The following is a 12,247-nucleotide window of genomic DNA, read 5'->3' as shown; positions in this document are numbered from 1 at the left end:
ACTGGTATCCAGGATCTATAAAGAAATTCTCAAACTCAACACCCAAAAAACAAACAATCAAGTTAAAAAATGGGCAGAAGACATGAACAGACACTTCTCCAAAGAAGACATACAAATGGCTAACAGACACATGAAAAAATGTTCATCAACATTAGCCATCAGGGAAATTCAAATCAAACCACACTGAGACACCACCTTACACCAGTTAGAATGGCAAGAAACAACAAATGTTGGAGAGGTTGTGGAGAAAGGGAAACCCTCTTACACTGTTGGTTGGAATGCAAGTTGGTACTGCCATTTTGGAAAACAGTGTGGAGGTGCCTCAGAAAATTAAAAATAGAGCTACCTTATGACCCAGCAATTATACTACTGGGTATTTACCCCAAAGACATAGTAGCTATTTTTTAATGATAGTACCAACTTATACCATCATAAAGAATAAAATACTTAGGAATAAATTCAACAAAAGCTGTGTCTGACATGTATACTGCAAACAGCAAACATCACTGAAGTTAAAGAAGTCAATAGACATCTCTTATGCATGGACTGGAAGACTTAATATAATTAAGATGGCAATACTCCTTAATATAATTATTAATTATATTAGATGAATTATAAGATGTATAAATACATCTTAATATAATTAAGATGGCAATACTCCTCAAATTAATCCAGACTCCTAACAAAATCCAAGTTGCCTATTCTACAGAAATTGTCAGGTTGATTTTAAAATTCACAGGGAAATGCAAGTCTTGAGGAAGAAGCCAGGATGGTCTTGAGGAAGAAGAACAAACTTATAGGACTCAAACTTACTAACTTTAAAACTTATAACAAACCTACAGTAATCAAAACAATGTGTTACTGGCATAATGATTGACATGTAGATCAACAGAATTGAATTAAGTCCAAAAATGAACCCTACATCCATGGTCAACTAATTTTCAACTGAGGTACCAAGACTATTCAGTGGGGAAAGAATAGTCTTTTCAATAAATGGTGCTGGGACAACTGGATATCCACGAGCAAAAGAATGAAGTTAGTATGTACCTTATACCATATGCAAAAATTAACTCAAAATGGGTCAAACACTTAGATGTAGGAACTACAACTATAAAACTCTTAGGGAAAAACAAGGGGGGAAATTGTATCCTCAGATTAGGCAATGGATCCTTAGATATAAGACCAGAAGCACAGGCAGCAAAACAAAAAAGAGAAAAATTGGACTTCATCTAAATTAAAAACTTTCATGTTGCAAAGGGCACTATCAAGAAAATGAAAAAATAAATCACAAAATTGGGGGAAATATTTGCAAATCACATATCTCATAAGGGATTAGCATTCAGAATATACAAAGAACCTTTAAAACTCATCAGTAAAAGGGTAGATAACACAATTTTAAAATGGGCAAAATAGGGGCTCCTGGGTGGCTCAGTCGATTAAGCGTCTGCCTTCAGCTCAGGTCATGATCTCAGCGTCCTGGGATTGAGTCCCGCATCGAGCTCCTTGCTCAGCGGGGAGCCTGCTACTCCCTCTGCCTGCCACTCCCCTTGCTTGTGCTCTCCCTCTCTCTCTCTGTCAAGAAAATACATAAAATCTTTTTTTAAAATATATTTTTTAAATTTTATTTATTTATTTGAGAAAGAGAGAATGAGAGAGAGCACATGAGAGGGGTTAGGGTCAGAGGGAGAAGCAGACTCCCTGCCGAGCAGGGAGCCCCATGCAGGACTTGATCCAGGGACTCCAGGATCATGACCTGAGCCGAAGGCAGTCGCTTAACCAACTGAGCCACCCAGGCGCCCAAAAATACATAAAATCTTTTAAAAAAAATAGGCAAAGTGTTTGAATAGGCATTTCTCTAAAGAAGATATACAACTGCTCAACATGCACATGAAAAGATGCTCAACCTCGTTAGTCATTAGGGAAATGCAAATCAAAACTTTTCCCTATAAGATACCACTCCCCATTCACTAAGATGACTACAGTAAAAAAGAGAACCAGTAACAAGTGTTGGCCAGGATGTGGAGAAATTGGAACCACATACATTGCTGGTGGGTTAGTAAAATGGTACAGCCACTTTGGAAAAATAGTTTGGCAGAGTTATCTTATGACCCAATAATTTCATTCTTAAGTGTGCAAATACGAGAAATGAAAACATATGTCCATGCAAAAATGTGTACATGAATGTTCATCATTGTCAAAAAGTGGAAATTATCCAAATGTTCATTACCTGATGAACTGATAAAGAAAATGTGATATATTTATATAATGGAACTAGTACCCACTGTTTAAAACTGAATGAAATACTGCTAAGTACTACTACGTGGATGAACCTTGAAGACATTATGCTGTGTTAAGCCAGAAACAAAAGCCTACATATTGTATGATTCCATTTCTATGAAATGCCAGAATAGGCAAATCCACAGACACAGAGAATAGCTGAGTGGTTCCAGGGGCTAGGGAAGGGGAGAATGGAGGATGTTTGCTAATGGGAATGGGGTTTCTTTTTGGGGTGATGAAAATGTTCTGGAACTAGCAGTGATGATTTAACAATGTCAGAAATATTCTAAAATCACAGAATTGTACACTTTAAAAGGGTGAATTCTATGGTATGTGAATTATATCTCAAAAAAATGCAATACAGTCAGGTAGAAAGTTAAAATATAATTTACTGAAAATAAAAACAGGTAAATTTCTGTGAAGTATTCTGCCTGTGGTGCAAAAACTGTTAGGTTAATTCATGATTTTACCTTGGTTAGTCAGAAGTGAAAGTTCTGGAAATACTTCTGCCTGGATTTTGCATACTGCTAAGTCTTCTGCAGCTGACTGAAGGGAAGGAGGCTTTGATCCAAAGAATATTTTCCAGAGTTAGACTTTGGGGTTTCTTTTCTGACCTACTGCTGATACCCATCCTATGGGCCTTGACAAGCCACTCCTCACTTGAGCAGGACTCATTTCTCTCTTTGTAAAAGGGACTGGTTGCTCTGTCTCTAGCCCCCTGGAGCGATGCTGAGAATAAGGATACACAAAATAACTGCATGGCATTTTATAATTCTGACTGCTTTGGAAATACAAACTAATACTATAAATCCTTCTTTCTTATAATTGACTTTAATGCGGCAAGCAGACCTAATCCCTAATGTCTTTCTAAATTCAGATGCAATCATTAGCGAGAGGTTAACTCGAATTTAAATGTTATTCTATAGTAAATAAATAATAATAATAAACTTTCCTTTTGCATTGCATGAGCTAAAATTCTGGCTAAGTATTATGCAACTGAAATGAGACCTGCAACAGTGGATGGTTCCTTCAGAGACGAAATGTATTTATTGGCAAGAATTGATGGCATTTTTCCATACCAATTTTAATACATCAGTCAAGGAGGCTAATATATTACAGTCAACAATTAATGACCTGAGAGTCTGTAATAAATGGAGACTTTGCAAATCCCTGTTTTGCTCTCAAATGAAGACATCCTTATTCTCTCCTCTCCCAGCCCATTCCAACCCTAATTTCCCTAGGTGGGAGTAATCCTTGAGCATGTGCGTGCGTGCATGCGTACGTGCGTGTATGTGTGTGTGCACCGACCCTTTGAGCAGCATGAACTGTGAGCTTTATCATCTTTGATTCCTCAGAATTCTGTAGAGTGATGGGCAGTCAGTAGACTTTAATGAATAAGTAAATGAGTGAATTAACAAATGTAAATTGCTTATAAATTTCCACATGAACACAGGCATAGCATCAGCCAGAAGGAGGTTCCTGAGTTTGTTCCCAGATTGCTGAGTGGTAGCACAGGTTTGAAGTCTTCAGGGAAATGCTGGTGTGGACCCCATGGGACACTTGCAGTAACACACTTGAAAATGGGAAACACGTGAAACAGAGGTTCTTAGCGTGGAAGAATTCAAGCAAGTTAATGATGCTGTTCACTCTTGGTCCACGCCAGCCACACTCCTGTTTTGCCTTGCTCTTCTCCCACCACTCTATTTACACTCTCAGCATCTTACTCCCACTTTCCTGCTTTATTTTTCTCCATAGCAATTATCACTACATATTCTAAGTATTTATTTATTGCCTGTCTCCCCTCTTGCCTTACCAGAATCTAAATTCTGATTTTATATAGTCTGTTTTTCCCCTGCTCTATATTTCATGCTAGAAATAGTCCCTGGAAATAGCAGCTGCTCAATAAGTATTTGGAAGGAAGGAAGGAAGGAAGGAAGGAAGGAAGGAAGGGAGGGAGGAAGGAAGGGAGGAAGGAAGGAAGGAAGGAAGGAAAGGAGTAAGACAGGAAGAAGGAAGGGAGGAAATGAAGGAACAAGAGAAAAAAGGAGGAAATGGAAGAAAAAAAGGAACATCAATGTAAAATGTATATATATAAAGATCTTGCTATCTTTATATATGTACATTAAAAGAACTTTTAATTATCCTCAGGATAATTTAGATTCCTGTGGAAACCCATACTCCCAAGGGGATTTCAATGAGAAGACAATGGCCAGGACTTTAAATCCCAGTTCTTTCAGACCAGAGACCCCTGCGGGTTACCTGAGAAGGGCAAGTGTGCCTAGACCAACCCCATACTGATCCCACAGTCTCAAGAACTTTCCCTAGAGCACTCTGAACCCTGTACCTCTCCAGTGAGGGTCTTTGGTGTAAACATGTTAGGACATGTTCATGCCCTGGGGTGATAGATATTATAAGGTCTATTTAGCACGAAAACATGCTTAACTTATGATTCCATCACTCCTGCACATCTGTTCAATCATTCCACAAATATTTATTGAACACCTGCTAAGTGCCCAGTCCTATGCCAGGTACTATGTATTTGACGCTGAAGAAGTCAACCAACACACACCTCACAGTATTATCAGGAAAAGGACACAGGTAAGTACTAAAATACATGTTAAAATACTGGAAGCACAGGGAGGTATCAAAACATATAGCAGAGGCTCTGAAAATGCAGATTTAAAGTTCAAAATGTAGACAATATACAGATATTCCAAATATTTCCCTGACTTGCTTGGGGGATATTCTGGGGAAAATTAAGCAGTTATTTAACTTATTCTTACAACACAGGCATGTAAACTTCCTTTAGAATCCTTAATTTGCTTTGAAAGTTTTAGACCTAACTGTCTAAAGGTCACCTTGCCTCTTCACGTTACATATGCAAACATACCATAATATTTTGATATAAGTAGCTAAGCCCGCCATTTTACATTAGCCCAATATAATGTGAAGGTTTCCTCCAACCTACCTATACTACTTATGCCAGTAAATCACTTCCTTGTTTTTTAAGATTTTATTTATTTATTTGAGAGAGAGAGAGCGCAAGAACGGGGAAAGGGGGAAGGGAAAGGGAGAAGCACACTTCCTGCTGAGCAGTGAGCCTGGTGTGGGGCTTGATTCCAGATCCCTGAGATCATGACCTCAGCCGAAGTCAGACATTTAACCAACTGAGCCACCCAGGTTCCCCAAATCTATCACTTCTAATTACTGTATTTTTTTCTGTAAAAAAAAAAAATATATATATATATACTATATATATATAGTATCTATTTTTAAGTGGTAAAATATACAAAACATAAAATTTACCATTTTGACCAGTTACACATTCACATTGTTGTGGAACCATCACCACCACCCATCCACAGAACTTTTTCATCTTCCCAAACTGAAACTCTGTCCCCTCTCAACAGTAACTTCTCATTCCCCCCTCCCCCAGTCCTGGGAAACCACTGCTCTGCTTTATGTCTCTATGAATTTGACTACTCTAGGTCCCTTATAATAAGTGGAATCATACATTGTTTGTCCATTTGTTAAGTGGATTATTCTACTTAACATAATGTCTTCAAGTTTCATCTATGTTATAGCATGTGTCGGGATCCCGGTTTTTTAAGGCCACATTATGCTTAGTTGCATGTCTACCACATTTTGTGTATCCATTCATCAGTTGATGGACATTTGAATTGTTTCCACCTTTTGGTACTGTGAGTCATGTTGCTATGAACAAAAGTGTACATACAGGATTATTATGTTTCTATAGTGCTTTTAACTTTGCAGAGTACTCTTAGGTCTACAGTTCATAAATGCTGTGGAAAATAGAGTAGATAGTACTTTCCCCTTCTGGCACATAAGAAATCCAAATTGTTAAAGTTAAGTCACTTGTTAATTTAGGGACAGTTTCTGCCTCTTAGCCTGAAGTGTCTTTTTCTCAACATACTTTTTCTTCTTCACACCAATAATTTTTTACCAGCTGAAGACACCAGAGATGCAAAGGCAAAAATATCCTCATTGAGATGCAACTGGAGGGCAGATCAAAAGTCTTATTTTACTTGCGCATGCCAAAAGAAATCAGTAGGTCCAAAGTTTGGGGGAAAATCAATTTTTAAGATTTGTCTTTCAGGCATCAGATGCAGCTGTTGTTTCTCCAGCAAAATGACATTCTGGGCTAACTAATCCAGACTTAGTGTCCCCCTGACCCCCTGACTTCCTGACCCCCTGGCCCCACTCCAACTATACCACTGCTGATAAAATTCAAACTTTGCATATACTATAAGCTGGGAAACTATGTCTATTGCCCAAAAAAATATTTAAATCCTGATTACTCACAGGCTTAAATCATACCTGATATGATTTCACATTCTGTTCTTGGATAACCATCTTCATTAAATTCCAGAGATGCCAATGCTCTGTTTGAACAGAGCTTTTGAAAAGTTGAGAGGTCCTCTGAGGACATTTGAGGGAGGAGAGTAGAGGCTAGGTATGTAGGCGGGGCAGGGTCAGTGACGGTGTGTGCCCAGTGAAGGTTCCAGCCCAGGTAGAACCAGGATTTTTCTTGTAACTGATTCATATTTGTACAGTTTTTTTCTTTGCTAAATTCATATGTTTCTTTATGTCAATAACATTAAGTAAGATTTTGTTTTCTGAAATAGCACTATTATCTGTGCTAGTTCTTATAATTTGTCACTGTCTGAAAAGATATTTCTGACAGTTAAAACTTCTCTAATTGTTAAAATCTCTCTAATTAGAATAATCCCACCTCAGTGGGAGTGATCCTGAGTCCTGTGGTTTTGCCTGGCTGTCTGCTTCCTGCCTTCACTTGCTGGCTCTGACCAAGCCTAGGCCCTTGCGATGTGCAGTTCTTTGATGGTAACTCTTGCTGGTGGTTCTCACTACTGTGTCAGGGAGGTAGGACACTAAATAACTATTCAATTTGTGCTGTTAGTTCATAGATGGTATTGCTTCCTTGGTAAGGTAGCCAAATTTAGCAAATAAAAATATACCTAGTTAAAATTGAATTCCAGATCAACAACAAATAACTTTTTATAAGTATGTTCCATGCCATATTTGGGACATACTTATACTAAAAATTTATTTGATGTTTACCTGAAATTAAAATTTGACTAGGTGCCTTGTATTTTATCTAATAACCTTATTTCTTAGATTTCTGCAAGGAAGACTACTCAAAGAGCCAGAGCTCAGAGTGTCATTAATAAAAAACAGAATCAATTGCTCTTGAACCCAGAAAGCAAGTTCAAATGTCAGTAAGTGTAATGGGGTCTGAGCCTAGGGATTTGGAGTCACCTAAATCCGATACCAAATCGCAGTGTTGGGGTTACAAGAAAAGAGATACAGAGGATTTGCCTCTCAACTTCTGGTTCTCTTTTAGAAACAAATACTGATAAAGTCTACCTTCCCAAGTGATTGATCTGAAAATCATGGTTCGTAAAGGCAGTCAAGGGAAGAGGAAGTAAGAAGGTAAGACAAGCTCTGACATATACTGAATTTTGTTAGTCCTGAAAATTTAGGCGTAATAGGGACTCTACTAGGGAGTATATATATGTGTGTAGGGAAGGGCGAAGGAGGAGAGAAGAGTAATATAACCTCCCAGAAAGAAAAAAAAAATCTTATTATATTCTAATATACACACAGGCTCACAAATATATCATCATTAATTTATTTCTTGCCCAGGCCCCAAAACTGTTTACCAGAGATTCCCAATCAGTTTGAAGTTATCATGCTTGTTAACTTGATTATATGTAGATGCTCTATTGCTTGTATGAAACGAAGTTAAATTTTGCTTTATTTTGAAAATTTTGTAATTGAAAGACTACCAGAGATGTTGTCAAAATACTGTTTGAAAGCATTAATACTCTTCTTAAACAGAATTGCCCAGAAGAGGTTGGAAGTCCAATTAATGTGTGAGACTAGTCAAGGGCACAGGATAATCCTGATTTGCCCTCTGGCAAATCACGGGCCTTTGCTTGACCTTTACATGTCTCCCCATTTTCCTAAGCTGATAAACAAAGTGTTTGCTAATGTACCTCAGTGTGTCCTGGGATTGGGTCAAGTCCCTGTTGAGGATATAAGAAGAGGAGGATAGAATGACTATTCTTGAGGTCCTTCCAATCCAGTTTTATTGAGAAAACCCTCACCCTCTGTACCAGATGTGGTCCCTATGCTTTCAGCTGCTTTCCTGGAAACAACAAATCAAAATCTGTGGAAATAGGACGTATGCCATGCTCTATTGTACTTCCCTCAAAGCTGCCTCAGAAGAGATCATAAATGGGTAAAAATAAGCTCATATTCATTAATTTGAAAACTGCCACAATCCTATCATGGATAAGGAGACAAAGTTTTCCCAAAGAGGAAATATAAAAACCTTATGAATGTATGAGAAAAAATTGGTCTCAATAGCAGCAAACAATAATACTACAAGTTAAAATGAGACACTGTTTTCTCCATAAAGTTAGCAAGGTTTTGAGAACATAACAAATTCAGGGTCAGTGAGAGTGAGATGAGGTGTTTATTACCTTCCACTGTTGATAGTAGTTTGAATTAAAGCACCTTTTCTAGAAAATAACATTCTAATATCAAATAATATTGCTTTCAATGATAGAAATCTTAGAAATATTCTTAGTAAAGGATCCCAGATACTGTAGGAACAAAAAATTGAAGCAGCATTTAAAAAAATACAAATGCTGGGGCGCCTGGGTGGCTCAGTCATAAAGCATCTGCCTTCGGCTCAGGTCATGATCCCAGGGTCCTGGGATCGAGCCCCACATTGGGCTCCCTGCTAGGTGGGAAGCCTGCTTCTCCCTCTCCCACTCCCCCTGCTTGTGTTCCCTCTCTCACCGTCTCTCTGTCAAATAAATAAACAAAATCTTTAAAAAAAATAAAAAATACAAAAATACAAATGCTATAAACTAAGTAAATGTTTCGTTGCTTGGAGATAGTTTATTACATTTTGTATGTGCAAAAGAGGAAATATTATGCATCAAATATTTGTCATGAATTTTTTATTATGAATTTTAAAGACATGGGAAAATGCCTTAGTCGTATATTTAAATAACAAAGAGCAATGCAAATTATATAGACTTTGGGATCAGTTATTTAAAAATAGTAAAAAAAAAACTGTGAAGAAATATACAAAATGTTAAAAATGGTTATCCTTAGGGGAGCACAATTATAGGTGATTTTTTTTCTTTCATTTTTTACCCTTTTCTATATTGCCCAAATGTTCTATGGCAGTCAGAAAAAATATATATACAAGTGGTCAGCTGGATACCCAGAGCATGGTTCTAGGAATAGAGACTATGAAAATATTGTTTACTCGTTTATTCTTCACACCTACTATCTGTGTAAGTTTGGGGTAAATCACTTAACTTAAGAAAACATGAATTTTCTCACCTATAAATGGGGGCAATATTGCACTAGACTTCCTCCTAGCTTTGTTATGATAATCACTTGAAAGGATGAATATGAAGAAATGCCTTGTAAATCATAAAATACTTTAAAAATCTGAAGGATGAATTGGGGTTGATCTTAGGACATATTTCTCTGTGGTAACTACTGGTGTGAGGGTACAGTCTGTGTCCATGCAACATAAACAAACCGCACGGCTTAACTGAGGACCAAACTCCTAACTCGCTGGGAGCCCAGTCCAGGCTCTTTCTTTGCATGGGTTCCTGTCCATGGTGCCAGAGAGGGAGGGAGGCCATAGTCTCAAGGGATGGGGGAAATAAAGTGGGGTTGGCCATGTGGGCCAGACCATAAGGGGACTTAGAAAGTCAGGCAGAAAGCTTTACAGATTTGACCTGGACTGTTTAGGATAGAGCTATGTTAGGTGTTGTTTCATTTGCTCTGGGCCTGTGTCACAAAAGGCAGCTAGCGGGTCGGGGGACATTAGCCTAAGAGTAGCCAGTTTGCTGGATGGACTTAAGGGTCAGGTGAGTGGAGACAGGAGTCTAGCTAGGTCCGAGTTTTAGCAGTTCCTGAGAAAGGACATGATGTGTCTGGACAAGGCCTTGGTGGGAGGAAGGGTGGGCATGTCCTAGAGAGTGCTCAAGGAAAGAGTTGTGGTAGATGGAACACAGAGGACACGGAGAAGGAAGACTCAAAGATATCACTGATACGTCTCCTCTGGGAGACTGAGTAGGGCTGCATTTACTAGCAAGCCCTCCTGAGAGAATATACAAGGTGACGATGGCCAGGCTGCATGTGACCACAGAGGTCTGACACACTAGCTCTGCATCAACCAGCCCAGGAAGCCAACCACAGCCTCCACAGCAATGGCCCAGAGCATTCAGGACTTCACCAAGGACTGTCAGCTTCCCTATTTTTAATCCCTGCTTCCAACTCAGGACTAATCAGCCGAAAATGCTCCTCTAAGCAATCATGTAGGAAGCCCCACTTCTAGCTAGCCCTCCTCCAGCTTCTGCACACCAAAAACCTTCAGTGGGGTCACACCCTGAGACTTCTCTTTTTCCTCCTGTAAAGCTTTCCCACTCCTCTGCCTGCCTTTGAATCTCTGCCAAGTGCATGTGATGGTGGCTGACTCTCCTGCTCTCATAAATGCCAAATAAATTACCTCCATTTGTTCTCATTTGGGTGGTCTTCATTTATTTCCACACTCCCATATCAGCCTTCAGCTCAGCCACTCTTCCCAATAGCAATATCTAGAGAGGCAATTTGGTGAAACTGAGGGAAGGCATCACTAGGAATCACTTCTAGCCCCCAAGCGGACTCTGTGGCCTTGGGCCATCTCTTAACCTTTTGAGCACCTATCTCCTGAATCTTTAAATGAAACTTGTTTATCAAGGTGGTGAAATTCTGGTCTTCAAGAAGACCTAGCCAGTCACAGTATATAGAGGCAGTCCAACAGATCCTTAACTATCTACAAATATATTTCCCTGCCTGTAATTTCTGAACAGGGAGAGAGGGACAGAGAGAGAGAAGTGGGAAAGTGAGAGGGAGGAAGGAGAGCAGGAAGGAGGAAGGCAGATGGGCTCTCTCAGATTTCACCAAAAGGGAAATGAGAGGCCCATGATTCCAAACTCCCTTGAATGAGATCATCAGCTTCTGCTGTACTTGCCTAAGCCTGATGCTGCAGCACTGTTCTTCCTCCATGATAAGTCTGACCTCGCTCCTCTGATGGCAGCTGGACAGCTTATAACAGGAAGGGAAGTGTCTATGTTGCCTCAACAGGAAGAATGGGAGCTAGGTTGTACAGACAGTGGTGGCTGTCCCAGTCCTTTCAGAGACAAAACATAGAAATTTCTTTGACCCAAGAAATCACAAGTCCTTCCCCCTCAGGACCTGAGAGGACAAGTGCTGAGGATGCACTAATTTTTGGACACCATACCACCACTCCACTGCCCTTTCCATCAAGTGAAACTACCCATGGAGGCTTTTTGCATTCTACCTATTTCCTCTTTGTGGCTCATTGTCACACATAACACTACACTCAGTAAGGATTTAGTAGCAGATCCATTCAATGAGTTTTTACGATTGTTCAGTTTTTGGTGTCATGGTGAGAAAGAACAAAACACCAAGGGTTCCATATAAATAGCACATGTCAGTTGAGGTTTCCTTCTGAGACTTACGGAACTGTGTTGATTTTGCACTGGGTGAAAATTCCCTCTAAGGCATTCCCAGCTTGCTGCAACTGTTGAACTTAACAATGCCGTCTCTCACCTCGAAGAAATCCAACAGACCTGGCTTCAGTGCTGGCGCTCTGTCTTATACATGCTGCTGTGTGGAGCAAGTCCTTTGCCTGCTTTGAACCTCAGATACCATGCTTTAAGTCACCTTACTCCTCTTGACCAAAAAGATAACGTGAGACTGTGCGAAAGACTGTTGATAAACTGTTGTGAATGTCCCAATGATGAGAATAAAGGAGGGCCTGAGGGGGTCCCTGTTATTGGGCCAACATTTCAGGGTCAAGCACCAATCAGTGAATCATCCAACAACACAA

The 12,247-nt window shown here is 39.5% G+C and overlaps 1 long non-coding RNA gene across 1 annotated transcript in view; it reads right to left on the bottom strand.

Annotated features, from left to right (window-relative positions):
- Positions 1–12,247, bottom strand: part of LOC110570296 — a 135,349-nt gene that overhangs the window by 113,498 nt on the left and 9,604 nt on the right. The window lies entirely within an intron of this gene.

Source organism: Neomonachus schauinslandi, chromosome 3, assembly GCF_002201575.2.
Source record: "Neomonachus schauinslandi chromosome 3, ASM220157v2, whole genome shotgun sequence".
Taxonomy (NCBI): domain Eukaryota; kingdom Metazoa; phylum Chordata; class Mammalia; order Carnivora; family Phocidae; genus Neomonachus; species Neomonachus schauinslandi.
This window is presented reverse-complemented; position numbering and strand designations above follow the sequence as displayed.